Below are 19,274 nucleotides of genomic sequence, written 5' to 3' on the forward strand. Positions count from 1 at the left end.
TTGCGCCGTTGTGGTGGCATGTGATCTGCGCTGAGTGCACTTGGTGTGGTAAGTGCTGCAAATGTGTCAGAGACACCGCTAGCTCAGTCGGTAGAGCGCTGTCTTTTAAGCCAGTGGTCGTGGGTCGGGCCCCACGGGGGTGCTTGCTTCTTGCGATCGGCTGTTGCCACGGGCGTGAGCGCCTAGTGCGTGCATTCGACTCGTGTGAGTCGTTGTTGCATCCGTTGTGCGTTGTTTAGCAGCACTCGTAGCTGTGCTTTATGTTGCGCATTCTTTTGCTTGCCTCGTTCACCTTGAGGATGTCAGCAATATTCAAAGATTCACATGCGACTTGCCCACACTACTGCATCGGTGGCGTCAAATAGTGCTGCGGAGACCAGGCGGGTGGGACACTGTTCGGACCAGGGGCGGCGGAGAGAGGGGGGGCGCGCGCTGCAGGCATTGAACTTAGGTTGACTGGCTGGATGAGCTAGGTCATCTTACGAGGTAGAGATGGGTCAGCCAAAAGTAGCCTTTGGATTCGTAGAACTAAATGGCTCGAATTAAGATGATTGCTTCCAATCTCCGTAATAGTCTGCACGGCCGTTTGGCAGGTACACACGAGTACGTTTTCTGCTCAATAGAGGCAGCCCAGATAGGCCACACGTAGTCCAGCTGAATTTGTCTTTGCTCAAATCAGGAGCGAACGGCCCGTCAGATCTAACCGCAGCTGTTACCAAGCTCTCGAGTGCTGCCTGGGTTACGAGCTGATGAAGAATCCGCTGCTGCGATTGTGTACATGAAGGGTTTGCACATCATCTTGTGTAACTTTGCTCAGATCAAGTGATGGTTCGGACTCGACTACGGTCGTTCTTGTGTAAATCTCTGTCGACGCTGATCCCGAATGTGTCCGGGGGTGTCCGTATCAACGTCGCTACCGGTATGGAATACAATACACGACTGTGTTGGCAAACGACAGAGCGAAGGGTCGGCCTGAGCGAGCGAGTGCAGCGATTGCCCGAATGTCCATCCATAGCGCCTTGTAAGTTATCGAGATGTATTGCGCATAGCGAAACCTTAATCGTTGGATATGAAGGGGTCGATGACACTTGATTATATGTGGGGAGGTGAGTTGGTTGCAGCGTTTGTTTATGTGGTTTGTTTGTTGTTTTTGCGCCGGTTGGTGCGTGTGCATGTGTTGATCTGTGCGCTTGAGTTGCACTTTGGTTGTGTTAAGTTGCTGCAAATGTTGTCAAGGTACACCCGTCTAGCTCAGTCGGTAGAGCGCTGGCCTTTTAAGCCAGTGGTCGTGGGTTCGGGCCCCACGGGGGGTGCTTGCTTCGTTGCGATCGGCTGTTGCCACGGGCGTGAGCGCCTAGTGCGTGCATTCGACTCGTGTGAGTCGTTGTTGCATCCATTGTGCGCTGTTTAGCAGCACTCGTAGCTGTGCTTTATGTTGCGCATTCTTTTGTTTGCCTCGTTCACCTTGAGGATGTCAGCAATATTCAAATATTCACATGCGACTTACCCACACTACTGCATCGGTGGCGTCAACCTAGTGCTGCGGAGACCAGGCGGGTTGGACACCTGCTCCGGACCAGGGGCGGCGGGAATGAAGGGGGGGGCGGGCTGCAGGCATTGACTTAGGTTGACTGGGTGGATGAGCTAGGTCATCTTACGAGGTAGAGATGGGTCAGCCAAAAGTAGCCTTTGGATTCGTAGAACTAAATGGCTCGAATTAAGATGATTGCTTCCAATCTCCGTAATAGTCTGCACGGCCGTTTGGCAGGTACACACGAGTACGTTTTCTGCTCAATAGAGACAGCCCAGATAGGCCACACGTAGTCCAGCTGAATGACTGTCTTTGCTCAAATCAGGAGCGAACGGCCCGTCAGATCTAACCGCAGTTGCTACCAAGCTCTCGAGTGTTGCCTAGGTTTCCGAGCTGATGAAGAATCCGCTGCTGAGATTGTGTACATGAAGGGTTTGCATATTATCTTGTGTAACTTCGCTCAGATCAAGTGATGGTTCGGACTCGACTTCGGTCGTTCTTGTGTAAATCTCTGTTGATGCTGATCCCGGGTGTGTCCGGGGGTGTCCGTATCAACGTCGCTATCGGTATTGAATACATTACACGACTGTGTTGGCAAACGACAGCGCGAAGGGTCGGCCTGAGCGAGCGAGTGCAGTGATTGCCCGAATGTCCATGCATAGCGTCTTGTAAGTGATCGAGATGTATTGCGCATAGCGAAACCTTAATCGTTGGATATGAAGGGGTTGATGACACTTGAGTATATGTGGGGAGGTGGGTTGGTTGTAGCGTTTGTTTATGTGGTTTGTTTGTTGTTTTTGCGCCGGTTGGTGCGTGTGCATGTGTTGATCTGTGCGCTTGAGTTGCACTTTGGTTGTGTTAAGTTGCTGCAAATGTTGTCAAGGTACACCCGTCTAGCTCAGTCGGTAGAGCGCTGGCCTTTTAAGCCAGTGGTCGTGGGTTCGAGCCCCACGGGGGGTGCTTGCTTCTTTGCGATCGGCTGTTGCCACGGGCGTGAGCGCCTAGTGCGTGCATTCGACTCGTGCGAGTCGTTGTTGCATCCATTGTGCGTTGTTTAGCAGCACTCGTGGCTGTGCTTGATGTTGCGCATTCTTTTGTTTGCCCTGTTCACCTTGAGGATGTCAGCAATATTCAAATATTCACATGCGACTTACCCACACTACTGCATCGGTGGCGTCAACCTAGTGCTGCGGAGACCAGGCGGGTTGGACACCTGCTCCGGACCAGGGGCGGCGGGAGGGAAGGGGGGGCGGGCTGCAGGCATTGACTTAGGTAGACTGGGTGGATGAGCTAGGTCATCTTACGAGGTAGAGATGGGTCAGCCAAAAGTAGCCTTTGGATTCGTAGAACTAAATGGCTCGAATTAAGATGCTTGCTTCCAATCTCCGTAATAGTCTGCACGGCCGTTTGACAGGTACACACGAGTACGTTTTCTACTCAATAGAGGCAGCCCAGATAGGCCACACGTAGTCCAGTTGAATGACTGTCTTTGCTCAAATCAGGAGCGAACGGCCCGTCAGATCTAACCGCAGTTGTTACCAAGCTCTCGAGTGTTGCCTAGGTTTCCGATCTGATGAAGAATCCGCTGCTGCGATTGCGTACATGAAGGGTTTGCACATCATCTTGTGTAACTTTGCTCCGATCAAGTGATGGTTCGGACTCGACTACGGTCGTTCTTGTGTAATCTCTGTCGACGCTGATCCCGGATGTGTCCGGGGGTGTCCGTATCAACGTCGCTACCGGTATTGAATACATTACACGACTGTGTTGGCAAACGACAGAGCGAAGGGTCGGCCTGAGCGAGCGAGTGCAGCGATTGCCCGAATGTCCATCCATAGCGCCTTGTAAGTTATCGAGATGTATTGCGCATAGCGAAACCTTAATCGTTGGATATGAAGGGGTTGATGACACTTGAGTATATGTGGGGAGGTGAGTTGGTTGCAGCGTTTGTTTATGTGGTTTGTTTGTTGTTTTTGCGCCGGTTGGTGCGTGTGCATGTGTTGATCTGTGTGCTTGAGTTGGCACTTTGGGTGTGTGTTAGAGTTGGCTGCAAATGTTGTCAAGGGACACCCGTCTACCCCACATATAATCAAGCGGCGGATGACACTTGATTATATGTGGGGAGGTGAGTTGGTTGCAGCGTTAGTTTATGTGGTTTGTTTGTTGTTTTTGCGCCGGTTGGTGCGTGTGCATGTGTTGATCTGTGTGCTTGAGTTGCACTTTGGTTGTGTTAAGTTGCTGCAAATGTTGTCAAGGTACACCCGTCTAGCTCAGTCGGTAGAGCGCTGGCCTATTAAGCCAGTGGTCGTGGGTTCGGGCCCCACGGGGGGTGCTTGCTTCTTTGCGATCGGCTGTTGCCACGGGCGTGAGCGCCTAGTGCGTGCATTCAACTCGTGCGAGTCGTTGTTGCATCCGTTGTGCGTTGTTTAGCAGCACTCGTGGCTGTGCTTTATGCTGCGATTCTTTTGTTTGCCTCGTTCACCTTGAGGATGTCAGCAATATTCAAAGATTCACATGCGACTTACCCACACTACTGCATCGGTGGCGTCAAAATAGTGCTGCGGAGACCAGGCGGGTTGGACACCTGCTCCGGACCAGGGGCGGCGGCGGGAGGGGGGGCGGGCTGCAGGCATTGACTTAGGTTGACTGGGTGGATGAGCTAGGTCATCTTACGAGGTAGAGATGGGTCAGCCAAAAGTAGCCTTTGGATTCGTAGAACTAAATGGCTTGAATTAAGATGATTGCTTCCAATCTCCGTAATAGTCTGCACGGCCGTTTGACAGGTACACACGAGTACGTTTTCTGCTCAATAGAGGCAGCCCAGATAGGCCACACGTAGTCCAGTTGAATGACTGTCTTTGCTCAAATCAGGAGCGAACGGCCCGTCAGATCTAACCGCAGTTGTTACCAAGCTCTCGAGTGTTGCCTAGGTTTCCGAGCTGATGAAGAATCCGCTGCTGCGATTGTGTACATGAAGGGTTTGCACATTATCTTGTGTAACTTTGCTCAGATCAAGTGATGGTTCGGACTCGACTACGGTCGTTCTTGTGTAAATCTCTGTTGACGCTGATCCCGGATGTGTCCGGGGGTGTCCGTATCAACGTCGCTACCGGTATTGAATACATTACACGACTGTGTTGGCAAACGACAGAGCGAAGGGTCGGCCTGAGCGAGCGAGTGCAGCGATTGCCCGAATGTCCATCCATAGCGCCTTGTAAGTTATCGAGATGTATTGCGCATAGCGAAACCTTAATCGTTGGATATGAAGGGGTCGATGACACTTGATTATATGTGGGGAGGTGAGTTGGTTGCAGCGTTTGTTTATGTGGTTTGTTTGTTGTTTTTGCGCCGGTTGGTGCGTGTGCATGTGTTGATCTGTGCGCTTGAGTTGCACTCTGGTTGTGTTAAGCTGCTGCAAATGTTGTCAAGGTACACCCGTCTAGCTCAGTCGGTAGAGCGCTGGCCTTTTAAGCCAGTGGTCGTGGGTTCGGGCCCCACGGGGGGTGCTTGCTTCGTTGCGATCGGCTGTTGCCACGGGCGTGAGCGCCTAGTGCGTGCATTCGACTCGTGCGAGTCGTTGTTGCATCCGTTGTGCGTTGTTTGGCAGCACTCGTAGCTGTGCTTTATGTTGCGCATTCTTTTGTTTGCCTCGTTCACCTTGAGGATGTCAGCAATATTCAAAGATTCACATGCGACTTACCCACACTACTGCATCGGTGGCGTCAACCTAGTGCTGCGGAGACCAGGCGGGTTGGACACCTGCTCCGGACCAGGGGCGGCGGGAATGAAGGGGGGGGCGGGCTGCAGGCATTGACTTAGGTTGACTGGGTGGATGAGCTAGGTCATCTTACGAGGTAGAGGTGGGTCAGCCAAAAGTACCCTTTTGGATTCTTAGAACTAAATGGGCTCGGATTAAGATGATTGCTTCCAATCTCCGTAATAGTCTGCACGGCCGTTTGACAGGTACACACGAGTACGTTTTCTGCTCAATAGAGGCAGCCCAGATAGGCCACACGTAGTCCAGTTGAATGACTGTCTTTGCTCAAATCAGGAGCGAACGGCCCGTCAGATCTAACCGCAGTTGCTACCAAGCTCTCGAGTGCTGCCTAGGTTTCCAGGCTGATGAAGAATCCGCTGCTGCGATTGTGTACATGAAGGGTTTGCACCTTATCTTGTGTAACTTTGCTCAGATCAAGTGATGGTTCGGACTCGACTTCGGTCGTTCTTGTGTAAATCTCTGTTGATGCTGATCCCGGGTGTGTCCGGGGGTGTCCGTATCAACGTCGCTATCGGTATTGAATACATTACACGACTGTGTTGGCAAACGACAGCGCGAAGGGTCGGCCTGAGCGAGCGAGTGCAGTGATTGCCCGAATGTCCATGCATAGCGTCTTGTAAGTGATCGAGATGTATTGCGCATAGCGAAACCTTAATCGTTGGATATGAAGGGGTCGATGACACTTGATTATATGTGGGGAGGTGAGTTGGTTGCAGCGTTTGTTTATGGGGTTTGTTTGTTGTTTTTGCGCCGGTTGGTGCGTGTGCATGTGTTGATCTGTGCGCTTGAGTTGCACTTTGGTTGTGTTAAGTTGCTGCAAATGTTGTCAAGGTACACCCGTCTAGCTCAGTCGGTAGAGCGCTGGCCTTTTAAGCCAGTGGTCGTGGGTTCGAGCCCCACGGGGGGTGCTTGCTTCTTTGCGATCGGCTGTTGCCACGGGCGTGAGCGCCTAGTGCGTGCATTCGACTCGTGCGAGTCGTTGTTGCATCCATTGTGCGTTGTTTGGCAGCACTCGTGGCTGTGCTTGATGTTGCGCATTCTTTTGTTTGCCTCGTTCACTTTGAGGATGTCAGCAATATTCGAATATTCACATGCGACTTACCCACACTACTGCATCGGTGGCGTCAACCTAGTGCTGCGGAGACCAGGCGGTTTGGACACCTGCTCCGGACCAGGGGCGGCGGGAGGGAAGGGGGGGGCGGGCTGCAGGCATTGACTTAGGTTGACTGGGTGGATGAGCTAGGTCATCTTACGAGGTAGAGATGGGTCAGCCAAAAGTAGCCTTTGGATTCGTAGAACTAAATGGCTCGAATTAAGATGCTTGCTTCCAATCTCCGTAATAGTCTGCACGGCTGTTTGGCAGGTACACACGAGTACGTTTTCTGCTCAATAGAGGAAGCCCAGATAGGCCACACGTAGTCCAGCTGAATGGTTGTCTTTGCTCAAATCAGGAGCGAACGGCCCGTCAGATCTAGCCGCAGTTGCTCCCAAGCTCCGAGTGCTGCCTAGGTTTCCGGGCTGATGAAGAATCCGCTGCTGCGATTGTGTACATGAAGGGTTTGCACATTATCTTGTGTAGCTTTGCTCAGATCAAGTGATGGTTCGGACTCGACTACGGTCGTTCTTGTGTAAATCTCTGTCGACGCTAATCCCGGATGTGTCCGGGGGTGTCCGTATCAACGTCGCTACCGGCATTGAATACATTACACGACTGTGTTGGCAAACGACAGAGCGAAGGGTCGGCCTGAGCGAGCGAGTGCAGCGATTGCCCGAATGTCCATCCATAGCGCCTTGTAAGTTATCGAGATGTATTGCGCATAGCGAAACCTTAATCGTTGGATACGAAGGGGTCGATGACACTTGATTATATGTGGGGAGGTGAGTTGGTTGCAGCGTTTGTTTATGTGGTTTGTTTGTTGTTTTTGCGCCGGTTGGTGCGTGTGCATGTGTTGATCTGTGCGCTTGAGCTGCACTTTGGTTGTGTTAAGTTGCTGCAAATGTTGTCAAGGTACACCCGTCTAGCTCAGTCGGTAGAGCGCTGGCCTTTTAAGCCAGTGGTCGTGGGTTCGGGCCCCACGGGATGCTTGCTTGGTTGCGATCGGCGGTTGCACCGGAGCGGAGACCGCATAGTTGCGTGCATTCGTCTCGTGCGAGTCGTTGTTGCATCCGTTGTGCGTTGTTTAGCAGCACTCGTAGCTGTGCTTTATGTTGCGCATTCTTTTGTTTGCCTCGTTCACCTTGAGGATGTCAGCAATATTCAAAGATTCACATGCGACTTACCCACACTACTGCATCGGTGGCGTCAAAATAGTGCTGCGGAGACCAGGCGGGTTGGACACCTGCTCCGGACCAGGGGCGGCGGCGGGAGGGGGGGCGGGCTGCAGGCATTGACTTAGGTTGACTGGGTGGATGAGCTAGGTCATCTTACGAGGTAGAGATGGGTCAGCCAAAAGTAGCCTTTGGATTCGTTGAACTAAATGGCTCGAATTAAGATGATTGCTTCCAATCTCCGTAATAGTCTGCACGGCCGTTTGACAGGTACACACGAGTACGTTTTCTGCTCAATAGAGGCAGCCCAGATAGGCCACACGTAGTCCAGTTGAATGACTGTCTTTGCTCAAATCAGGAGCGAACGGCCCGTCAGATCTAACCGCAGTTGCTACCAAGCTCTCGAGTGCTGCCTAGGTTTCCGGGCTGATGAAGAATCCGCTGCTGCGATTCTGTACATGAAGGTTTTGCACATTATCTTGTGTAACTTTGCTCAGATCAAGTGATGGTTCGGACTCGACTACGGTCGTTCTTGTGTAAATCTCTGTCGACGCTGATCCCGGATGTGTCCGGGGGTGTCCGTATCAACGTCGCTACCGGCATTGAATACATTACACGACTGTGTTGGCAAACGACAGAGCGAAGGGTCGGCCTGAGCGAGCGAGTGCAGTGATTGCCAAAATGTGCATGTATAGCGTCTTGTAAGTGATCGAGATGTATTGCGCATGGCGAAACCTTAATCGTTGGATATGAAGGGGTTGATGACACTTGAGTATATGTGGGGAGGTGGGTTGGTTGCAGCGTTTGTTTATGTGGTTTGTTTGTTGTTTTTGCGCCGGTTGGTGCGTGTGCATGTGTTGATCTGTGCGCTTGAGCTGCACTTTGGTTGTGTTAAGTTGCTGCAAGTGTTGTCAAGGTACACTCGTCTAGCTCAGTCGGTAGAGCGCTGGCCTTTTAACCAGTGGTCGTGGGTTCGAGCCCCACGGGGGGTGCTTGCTTCTTTGCGATCGGCTGTTGCCACGGGCGTGAGCGCCTAGTGCGTGCATTCGACTCGTGCGAGTCGTTGTTGCATCCGTTGTGCGTTGTTTAGCAGCACCCGTGGCTGTGCTTTATGTTGCGCATTCTTTTGTTTGCCTCGTTCACCTTGAGGATGTCAGCAATATTCAAAGATTCACATGCGACTTACCCACACTACTGCATCCGTGGCGTCAAAATAGTGCTGCGGAGACCAGGCGGGTTGGACACCTGCTCCGGACTCAGGGGCGGCGGGACGGAAGGGGGAGGGGCGCGGCTGCAGGCATTGACTTAGGTTGACTGCGTGGATGAGCTAGGTCATCTTACGAGGTAGAGATGGGTCAGCCAAAAGTAGCCTTTGGATTTGTAGAACTAAATGGCTCGAATTAAGATGATTGCTTCCAATCTCCGTAATAGTCTGCACGGCCGTTTGGCAGGTACACACGAGTACGTTTTCTGCTCAATAGAGGCAGCCCAGATAGGCCACACGTAGTCCAGTTGAATGACTGTCTTTGCTCAAATCAGGAGCGAACGGCCCGTCAGATCTAACCGCAGTTGCTACCAAGCTCTCATGTGCTGCCTAGGTTTCCGGGCTGATGAAGAATCCACTGCTGCGATTCTGTACATGAAGGGTTTGCACCTTATCTTGTGTAACTTTGCTCAGATCAAGTGATGGTTCGGACTCGACTACGGTCGTTCTTGTGTAAATCTCTGTCGACGCTGATCCCGGATGTGTCCGGGGGTGTCCGTATCAACGTCGCTACCGGTATTGAATACATTACACGACTGTGTTGGCAAACGACAGAGTGAAGGGTCGGCCTGAGCGAGCGAGTGCAGCGATTGCCCGAATGTCCATCCATAGCGCCTTGTAAGATATCGAGATGTATTGCGCATAGCGAAACCTTAATCGTTGGATATGAAGGGGTCGATGACACTTGATTATATGTGGGGAGGTGAGTTGGTTGCAGCGGTTGTTTATGGGGTTTGTTTGTTGTTTTTGCGCCGGTTGGTGCGTGTGCATGTGTTGATCTGTGCGCTTGAGTTGCACTTTGGTTATGTTAAGTTGCTGCAAATGTTGTCAAGGTACACCCGTCTAGCTCAGTCGGTAGAGCGCTGGCCTTTTAAGCCAGTGGTCGTGGGTTCGAGCCCCACGGGGGGTGCTTGCTTCTTTACGATCGGCTGTTGCCACGGGCGTGAGCGCCTAGTGCGTGCATTCGACTCGTGCGAGTCGTTGTTGCATCTTTTGTGCGTGTTTGGCAGCACTCGTGGCTGTGCTTTATGTTGCGCATTCTTTTGTTTGCCTCGTTCACCTTGAGGATGTCAGCAATTTTCAAAGATTCACATGCGACTTACCCACACTACTGCATCGGTGGCGTCAAAATAGTGCTGCGGAGACCAGGCGGGTTGGACACCTGCTCCGGACCAGGGGCGGCGGGAGGGAAGGGGAGGCATTGACTTAGGTTGACTGGGTGGATGAGCTAGGTCATCTTACGAGGTAGAGATGGGTCAGCCAAAAGTAGCCTTTGGATTCGTAGAACTAAATGACTCGAATTAAGATGATTGCTTCCAATCTCCGTAATAGTCTGCACGGCCGTTTGGCAGGTACACACGAGTACGTTTTCTGCTCAATAGAGGCAGCCCAGATAGGCCACACGTAGTCCAGTTGAATGACTGTCTTTGCTCAAATCAGGAGCGAACGGCCCGTCAGATCTAACCGCAGTTGTTACCAAGCTCTCGAGTGTTGCCTAGGTTTCCGAGCTGATGAAGAATCCGCTGCTGCGATTGTGTACATGAAGGGTTTGCATATTATCTTGTGTAACTTTGCTCAGATCAAGTGATGGTTCGGACTCGACTACGGTCGTTCTTGTGTAAATCTCTGTCGACGCTGATCCCGGATGTGTCCGGGGGTGTCCGTATCAACGTCGCTACCGGTATTGAATACATTACACGACTGTGTTGGCAAACGACAGAGCGAAGGGTCGGCCTGAGCGAGCGAGTGCAGTGATTGCCAAAATGTGCATGTATAGCGTCTTGTAAGTGATCGAGATGTATTGCGCATAGCGAAACCTTAATCGTTGGATATGAAGGGGTTGATGACACTTGAGTATATGTGGGGAGGTGGGTTGGTTGTAGCGTTTGTTTATGTGGTTTGTTTGTTGTTTTTGCGCCGGTTGGTGCGTGTGCATGTGCTGATCTGTGCGCTTGAGTTGCACTTTGGTTGTGTTAAGTTGCTGCAAATGTTGTCAAGGTACACCCGTCTAGCTCAGTCGGTAGAGCGCTGGCCTTTTAAGCCAGTGGTCGTGGGTTCGAGCCCCACGGGGGGTGGTTGCTTCTTTACGATCGGCTGTTGCCACGGGAGTGAGCTCCTAGTGCGTGCATTCGACTCGTGTGAGTCGTTGTTGCATCCGTTGTGCGTTGTTTGGCAGCACTCGTGGCTGTGCTTTATGTTGCGCATTCTTTTGTTTGCCTCGTTCACCTTGAGGATGTCAGCAATATTCAAAGATTCACATGCGACTTGCCCACACTACTGCATCGGTGGCGTCAACCTAGTGCTGCGAAGACCAGGCGGGTTAAATACCTGCTCCGGACCAGGGCCGCCGGGAGGGAAGGGGGGGGGGGCGGGCTGCAGCCATTGACTTAGGTTGACTAGGTGGATGAGCTAGGGTCATCTTGCGAGAGAGAGATGGGTCAGCCAAAAGTAGCCTTTGGATTCGTAGAACTAAATGACTCGAATTAAGATGATTGCTTCCAATCTCCGTAATAGTCTGCACGGCTGTTTGGCAGGTACACACGAGTACGTTTTCTGCTCAATAGAGGAAGCCCAGATAGGCCACACGTAGTCCAGCTGAATGGTTGTCTTTGCTCAAATCAGGAGCGAACGGCCCGTCAGATCTAGCCGCAGTTGCTCCCAAGCTCCGAGTGCTGCCTAGGTTTCCGAGCTGATGAAGAATCCGCTGCTGCGATTGTGTACATGAAGGGTTTGCACCTTATCTTGTGTAACTTTGCTCAGATCAAGTGATGGTTCGGACTCGACTACGGTCGTTCTTGTGTAAATCTCTGTTGATGCTGATCCCGGATGTGTCCGGGGGTGTCCGTATCAACGTCGCTACCGGTATTGAATACATTACACGACTGTGTTGGCAAACGACAGAGCGAAGGGTCGGCCTGAGCGAGCGAGTGCAGTGATTGCCAAAATGTGCATGTATAGCGTCTTGTAAGTGATCGAGATGTATTGCGCATGGCGAAACCTTAATCGTTGGATATGAAGGGGTTGATGACACTTGAGTATATGTGGGGGAGGTGGGTTGGGTGGAAGCGTTTGTTTATGTGGTTTGTTTGTTGTTTTCGCGCCGGTTGGTGCGTGTGCATGTGTTGATCTGTGCGCTTGAGTTGCACTTTGGTTGTGTTAAGTTGCTGCAAATGTTGTCAAGGTACACCCGTCTAGCTGAGTAGGTATAGCGCTGGCCTTTTAAGCCAGTGGTCGTGGGTTCGAGCCCCACGGGGGGTGCTTGCTTCTTTGCGATCGGCTGTTGCCACGGGAGTGAGCGCCTAGTGCGTGCATTCGACTCGTGTGAGTCGTTGTTGCATCCGTTGTGCGTTGTTTGGCAGCACTCGTGGCTGTGCTTTATGTTGCGCATTCTTTTGTTTGCCTCGTTCACCTTGAGGATGTCAGCAATATTCAAAGATTCACATGCGACTTGCCCACACTACTGCATCGGTGGCGTCAACCTAGTGCTGCGAAGACCAGGCGGGGTTGAATACCTGCTCCGAAGCCAGGGGCGGCGGGAGGGAAGGGGGGGGGGCGGGCTGGCAGACTCGTTGACTTAGGTTGACTGGGTGGATGAGCTAGGTCATCTTACGAGGTAGAGATGGGTCAGCCAAAAGTAGCCTTTGGATTCGTAGAACTAAATGGCTCGAATTAAGATGATTGCTTCCAATCTCCGTAATAGTCTGCACGGCCGTTTGGCAGGTACACATGAGTACGTTTTCGGCTCAATAGAGGCAGCCCAGATAGGCCACACGTAGTCCAGTTGAATGACTGTCTTTGCTCAAAGCAGGAGCGAACGGCCCGTCAGATCTAACCGCAGTTGTTACCAAGCTCTCGAGTGCTGCCTAGGTTTCCGAGCTGATGAAGAATCCGCTGCTGCGATTGTGTACATGAAGGGTTTGCACCTTATCTTGTGTAACTTTGCTCAGATCAAGTGATGGCTCGGACTCGACTACGGTCGTTCTTGTGTAAATCTCTGTCGACGCTGATCCTGGATGTGTCCGGGGGTGTCCGTATCAACGTCGCTACCGGTATTGAATACATTACACGACTGTGTTGGCAAACGACAGAGCGAAGGGTCGGCCTGAGCGAGCGAGTGCAGCGATTGCCCGAATGTCCATCCATAGCGCCTTGTAAGTTATCGAGATGTATTGCGCATAGCGAAACCTTAATCGTTGGATATGAAGGGGTTGATGACACGTGAGTATATGTGGGGAGGTGGGTTGGTTGTAGCGTTTGTTTATGTGGTTTGTTTGTTGTTTTTGCGCCGGTTGGTGCGTGTGCATGTGTTGATCTGTGCGCTTGAGTTGCACTTTGGTTGTGTTAAGTTGCTGCAAATGTTGTCAAGGTACACCCGTCTAGCTCAGTCGGTAGAGCGCTGGTCTTTTAAGCCAGTGGTCGTGGGTTCGGGCCCCACGGGGGGTTGCTTGCTTCTTTGCGATCGGCTGTTGCCACGGGCGTGAGCGCCTAGTGCGTGCATTCGACTCGTGCGAGTCGTTGTTGCATCCGTTGTGCGTTGTTTGGCAGCACTCGTAGCTGTGCTTTATGTTGCGCATTCTTTTGTTTGCCTTGTTCACCTTGAGGATGTCAGCAATATTCAAAGATTCACATGCGACTTACCCACACTACTGCATCCGTGGCGTCAAAATAGTGCTGCGGAGACCTGGCGGGTTGGACACCTGCTCCGGACCAGGGGCGGCGGGAGGGAAGGGGAAGGGCGGGCTGCAGGCATTGACTTAGGTTGACTGGGTGGATGAGCTAGGTCATCTTACGAGGTAGAGATGGGTCAGCCAAAAGTAGCCTTTGGATTCGTAGAACTAAATGGCTCGAATTAAGATGATTGCTTCCAATCTCCGTAATAGTCTGCACGGCCGTTTGACAGGTACACACGAGTACGTTTTCTGCTCAATAGAGGCAGCCCAGATAGGCCACACGTAGTCCAGTTGAATGACTGTCTTTGCTCAAATCAGGAGCGAACGGCCCGTCAGATCTAACCGCAGTTGTTACCAAGCTCTCGAGTGTTGCCTAGGTTTCCGAGCTGATGAAGAATCCGCTCCTGCGATTGTGTACATGAAGGGTTTGCACATTATCTTGTGTAACTTTGCTCAGATCAAGTGATGGTTCGGACTCGACTACGGTCGTTCTTGTGTAATCTCTGTCGACGCTGATCCCGGATGTGTCCGGGGGTGTCCGTATCAACGTCGCTACCGGTATTGAATACATTACACGACTGTGTTGGCAAACGACAGAGCGAAGGGTCGGCCTGAGCGAGCGAGTGCAGCGATTGCCCGAATGTCCATCCATAGCGCCTTGTAAGTTATCGAGATGTATTGCGCATAGCGAAACCTTAATCGTTGGATATGAAGGGGTCGATGACACTTGATTATATGTGGGGAGGTGAGTTGGTTGCAGCGTTTGTTTATGTGGTTTGTTTGTTGTTTTTGCGCCGGTTGGTGCGTGTGCATGTGTTGATCTGTGCGCTTGAGTTGCACTTTGGTTGTGTTAAGTTGCTGCAAATGTTGTTGTCAAGGTACACCCGTCTAGCTCAGTCGGTAGAGCGCTGGCCTTTTAAGCCAGTGGTCGTGGGTTCGAGCCCCACGGGGGGTGCTTGCTTCTTTGCGATCGGCTGTTGCCACGGGCGTGAGCGCCTAGTGCGTGCATTCGACTCGTGTGAGTCGTTGTTGCATCCGTTGTGCGTTGTTTGGCAGCACTCGTGGCTGTGCTTTATGCTACGCATTCTTTTGTTTGCCTCGTTCACTTTGAGAATGTCAGCAATATTCAAAGATTCACATGCGACTTACCCACACTACTGCATCGGTGGCGTCAACCTAGTGCTGCGGAGACCAGGCGGGTTGGACACCTGCTCCGGACCAGGGGCGGCGGGAGGGAAGGGGGGGGCGGGCTGCAGGCATCGACTTAGGTTGACTGGGTGGATGAGCTAGGTCATCTTACGAGGTAGAGATGGGTCAGCCAAAAGTAGCCTTTGGATTCGTAGAACTAAATGGCTCGAATTAAGATGATTGCTTCCAATCTCCGTAATAGTCTGCACGCCCGTTTGACAGGTACACACGAGTACGTTTTCTGCTCAATAGAGGCAGCCCAGATAGGGCCACACGTAGTCCAGGTGAATGACTGTCTTTGCTTCAAATCAGGAGCGAACGGCCCGTCAGATCTAACCGCAGTTGTTACCAAGCTCTCGAGTGTTGCCTAGGTTTCCGAGCTGATGAAAAATCCGCTGCTGCGATTGTGTACATGAAGGGTTTGCACATCATCTTGTGTAACTTTGCTCAGATCAAGTGATGGTTCGGACTCGACTACGGTCGTTTTTGTGTAAATCTCTGTCGACGCTGATCCCGGATGTGTCCGGGGGTGTCCGTATCAACGTCGCTACCGGTATTGAATAAATTACACGACTGTGTTGGCAAACGACAGAGCGAAGGGTCGGCCTGAGCGAGCGAGTGCAGTGATTGCCAAAATGTGCATGTATAGCGTCTTGTAAGTGATCGAGATGTATTGCGCATGGCGAAACCTTAATCGTTGGATATGAAGGGGTTGATGACACTTGAGTATATGTGGGGAGGTGGGTTGGTTGCAGCGTTTGTTTATGTGGTTTGTTTGTTGTTTTTGCGCCGGTTGGTGCGTGTGCATGTGTTGATCTGTGCGCTTGAGCTGCACTTTGGTTGTGTTAAGTTGCTGCAAGTGTTGTCAAGGTACACTCGTCTAGCTCAGTCGGTAGAGCGCTGGCCTTTTAACCAGTGGTCGTGGGTTCGAGCCCCACGGGGGGTGCTTGCTTCTTTGCGATCGGCTGTTGCCACGGGCGTGAGCGCCTAGTGCGTGCATTCGACTCGTGCGAGTCGTTGTTGCATCTTTTGTGCGTGTTTGGCAGCACTCGTGGCTGTGCTTTATGTTGCGCATTCTTTTGTTTGCCTCGTTCACCTTGAGGATGTCAGCAATATTCAAAGATTCACATGCGACTTACCCACACTACTGCATGGGGGCGCGTCACTCTAGTGGTGCGGAGCCCAGGCGTGTTAGACCTCTGCTCCAGCCCAGGCGCGGCGAGAGAGAGGGGGGGGGCGCGCTGCAGGCATTGACTTAGGTTGACTGGGTGGATGAGCTAGGTCATCTTGCGAGGTAGAGATGGGTCAGCCAAAAGTAGCCTTTGGACTCGTAGAACTAAATGGCTCGAATTAAGATGATTGCTTCCAATTTCCGTAATAGTCTGCACGGCCGTTTGGCAGGTACACACGAGTACGTTTTCTGCTCAATAGAGGTTGCCCAGATAGGCCACACGTAGTCCAGTTGAATGACTGTCTTTGCTCAAATCAGGAGCGAACGGCCCGTCAGATCTAACCGCAGTTGTTACCAAGCTCTCGAGTGCTGCCTAGGTTTCCGAGCTGATGAAGAATCCGCTGCTGCGATTGCGTACATGAAGGGTTTGCACCTTATCTTGTGTAACTTTGCTCCGATCAAGTGATGGTTCGGACTCGACTACGGTCGTTCTTGTTTAAATCTCTGTCGACGCTGATCCCGGATGTATCGGGGGGTGTCCGTATCAACGTCGCTACCGGTATTGAATACATTACACGACTGTGTTGGCAAACGACAGAGCGAAGGGTCGGCCTGAGCGAGCGAGTGCAGCGATTGCCCGAATGTCCATCCATAGCGCCTTGTAAGTTATCGAGATGTATTGCGCATAGCGAAACCTTAATCGTTGGATATGAAGGGGTCGATGACACTTGATTATATGTGGGGAGGTGAGTTGGTTGCAGCGTTAGTTTATGTGGTTTGTTTGTTGTTTTTGCGCCGGTTGGTGCGTGTGCATGGTGTAATCTGTGTGCTTGAGTTGCACTTTGGTTGTGTTAAGTTGCTGCAAATGTTGTCAAGGTACACCCGTCTAGCTCAGTCGGTAGAGCGCTGGCCTATTAAGCCAGTGGTCGTGGGTTCGGGCCCCACGGGGGGTGCTTGCTTCTTTGCGATCGGCTGTTGCCACGGGCGTGAGCGCCTAGTGCGTGCATTCGATTCGTGCGAGTCGTTGTTGCATCCGTTGTGCATTGTTTGGCAGCACACGTGGCTGTGCTTTATGTTGCGCATTCTTTTGCTTGCCTCGTTCACCTTGAGGATGTCAGCAATATTCAAAGATTCACATGCGACTTACCCACACTACTGCATCGGTGGCGTCAACCTAGTGCTGCGGAGACCAGGCGGGTTAGACATCTGCTCCGGACCAGGGGCGGCGGGAGGGAAGGGGGGGGGCGGGCTGCAGGCATTGACTTAGGTAGACTGGGTGGATGAGCTAGGTCATCTTACGAGGTAGAGATGGGTCAGCCAAAAGTAGCCTTTGGATTCGTAGAACTAAATGGCTCGAATTAAGATGCTTGCTTCCAATCTCCGTAATAGTCTGCACGGCCGTTTGACAGGTACACACGAGTACGTTTTCTACTCAATAGAGGCAGCCCAGATAGGCCACACGTAGTCCAGTTGAATGACTGTCTTTGCTCAAATCAGGAGCGAACGGCCCGTCAGATCTAACCGCAGTTGTTACCAAGCTCTCGAGTGTTGCCTAGGTTTCCGAGCTGATGAAGAATCCGCTCCTGCGATTGTGTACATGCCGTGTTTACACATCATCTTGTGTAACTTTGCTCAGATCAAGTGATGGTTCGGACTCGACTACGGTCGTTCTTGTGTAATCTCTGTCGACGCTGATCCCGGATGTGTCCGGGGGTGTCCGTATCAACGTCGCTACCGGTATTGAATACATTACACGACTGTGTTGGCAAACGACAGAGCGAAGGGTCGGCCTGAGCGAGCGAGTGCAGCGATTGCCCGAATGTCCATCCATAGCGCCTTGTAAGTTATCGAGATGTATTGCGCATAGCGAAACCTTATTCGCTGGATATGAAGGGGTTGATGACACTTGAGTATATGTGGGGAGGTGGGTTGGTTGCAGCGTTTGTTTATGTGGTTTGTTTGTTGTTTTTGCGCCGGTTGGTGCGTGTGCATGTGTTGATCTGTGCGCTTGAGTTGCACTTTGGTTGTGTTAAGTTGCTGCAAATGTTGTCAAGGTACACCCGTCTAGCTCAGTCGGTAGAGCGCTGGCCTTTTAAGCCAGTGGTCGTGGGTTCGAGCCCACGGGGGGTGCTTGCTTCTTTGCGATCGGCTGTTGCCACGGGCGTGAGCGCCTAGTGCGTGCATTCGACTCGTGCGAGTCGTTGTTGCATCCATTGTGCGTTGTTTGGCAGCACTCGTGGCTGTGCTTGATGTTGCGCATTCTTTTGTTTGCCTCGTTCACCTTGAGGATGTCAGCAATATTCAAAGATTCACATGCGACTTACCCACACTACTGCATCGGTGGCGTCAACCTAGTGCTGCGGAGACCAGGCGGGTTGGACACCTGCTCCGGACCAGGGGCGGCGGGAGGGAAGGGGGGGGGGCGGGCTGCAGGCATTGACTTAGGTTGACTGGGTGGATGAGCTAGGTCATCTTACGAGGTAGAGATGGGTCAGCCAAAAGTAGCCTTTGGATTCGTAGAACTAAATGGCTCGAATTAAGATGATTGCTTCCAATCTCCGTAATAGTCTGCACGGCCGTTTGGCAGGTACACACGAGTACGTTTTCTGCTCAATAGAGGCAGCCCAGATAGGCCACACGTAGTCCAGTTGAATGACTGTCTTTGCTCAAATCAGGAGCGAACGGCCCGTCAGATCTAACCGCAGTTGTTACCAAGCTCTCGAGTGTTGCCTAGGTTTCCGAGCTGATGAAGAATCCGCTGCTGCGATTGTGTACATGAAGGGTTTGCATATTATCTTGTGTAACTTTGCTCAGATCAAGTGATGGTTCGGACTCGACTACGGTCGTTCTTGTGTAAATCTCTGTCGACGCTGATCCCGGATGTGTCCGGGGGTGTCCGTATCAACGTCGCTACCGGTATTGAATACATTACACGACTGTGTTGGCAAACGACAGAGCGAAGGGTCGGCCTGAGCGAGCGAGTGCAGCGATTGCCCGAATGTCCATCCATAGCGCCTTGTAAGTTATCGAGATGTATTGCGCATAGCGAAACCTTAATCGTTGGATTTGAAGGGGTTGATGACACTTGAGTATATGTGGGGAGGTGGGTTGGTTGCAGCGTTTGTTTATGGGGTTTGTTTGTTGTGTTTGCGCCGGTTGGTGCGTGTGCATGTGTTGATCTGTGCGCTTGAGTTGCACTTTGGTTGTGTTAAGTTGCTGCAAATGTTGTCAAGGTACACCCGTCTAGCTCAGTCGGTAGAGCGCTGGCCTTTTAAGCCAGTGGTCGTGGGTTCGGGCCCCACGGGGGGTGCTTGCTTCTTTGCGATCGGCTGTTGCCACGGGCGTGAGCGCCTAGTGCGTGCATTCGATTCGTGCGAGTCGTTGTTGCATCCGTTGTGCGTTGT

The sequence above is a fragment of the Phytophthora infestans genome, genomic scaffold (genome assembly GCF_000142945.1).
Source record: "Phytophthora infestans T30-4 supercont1.10 genomic scaffold, whole genome shotgun sequence".
Lineage (NCBI taxonomy): Eukaryota > Oomycota > Peronosporomycetes > Peronosporales > Peronosporaceae > Phytophthora > Phytophthora infestans.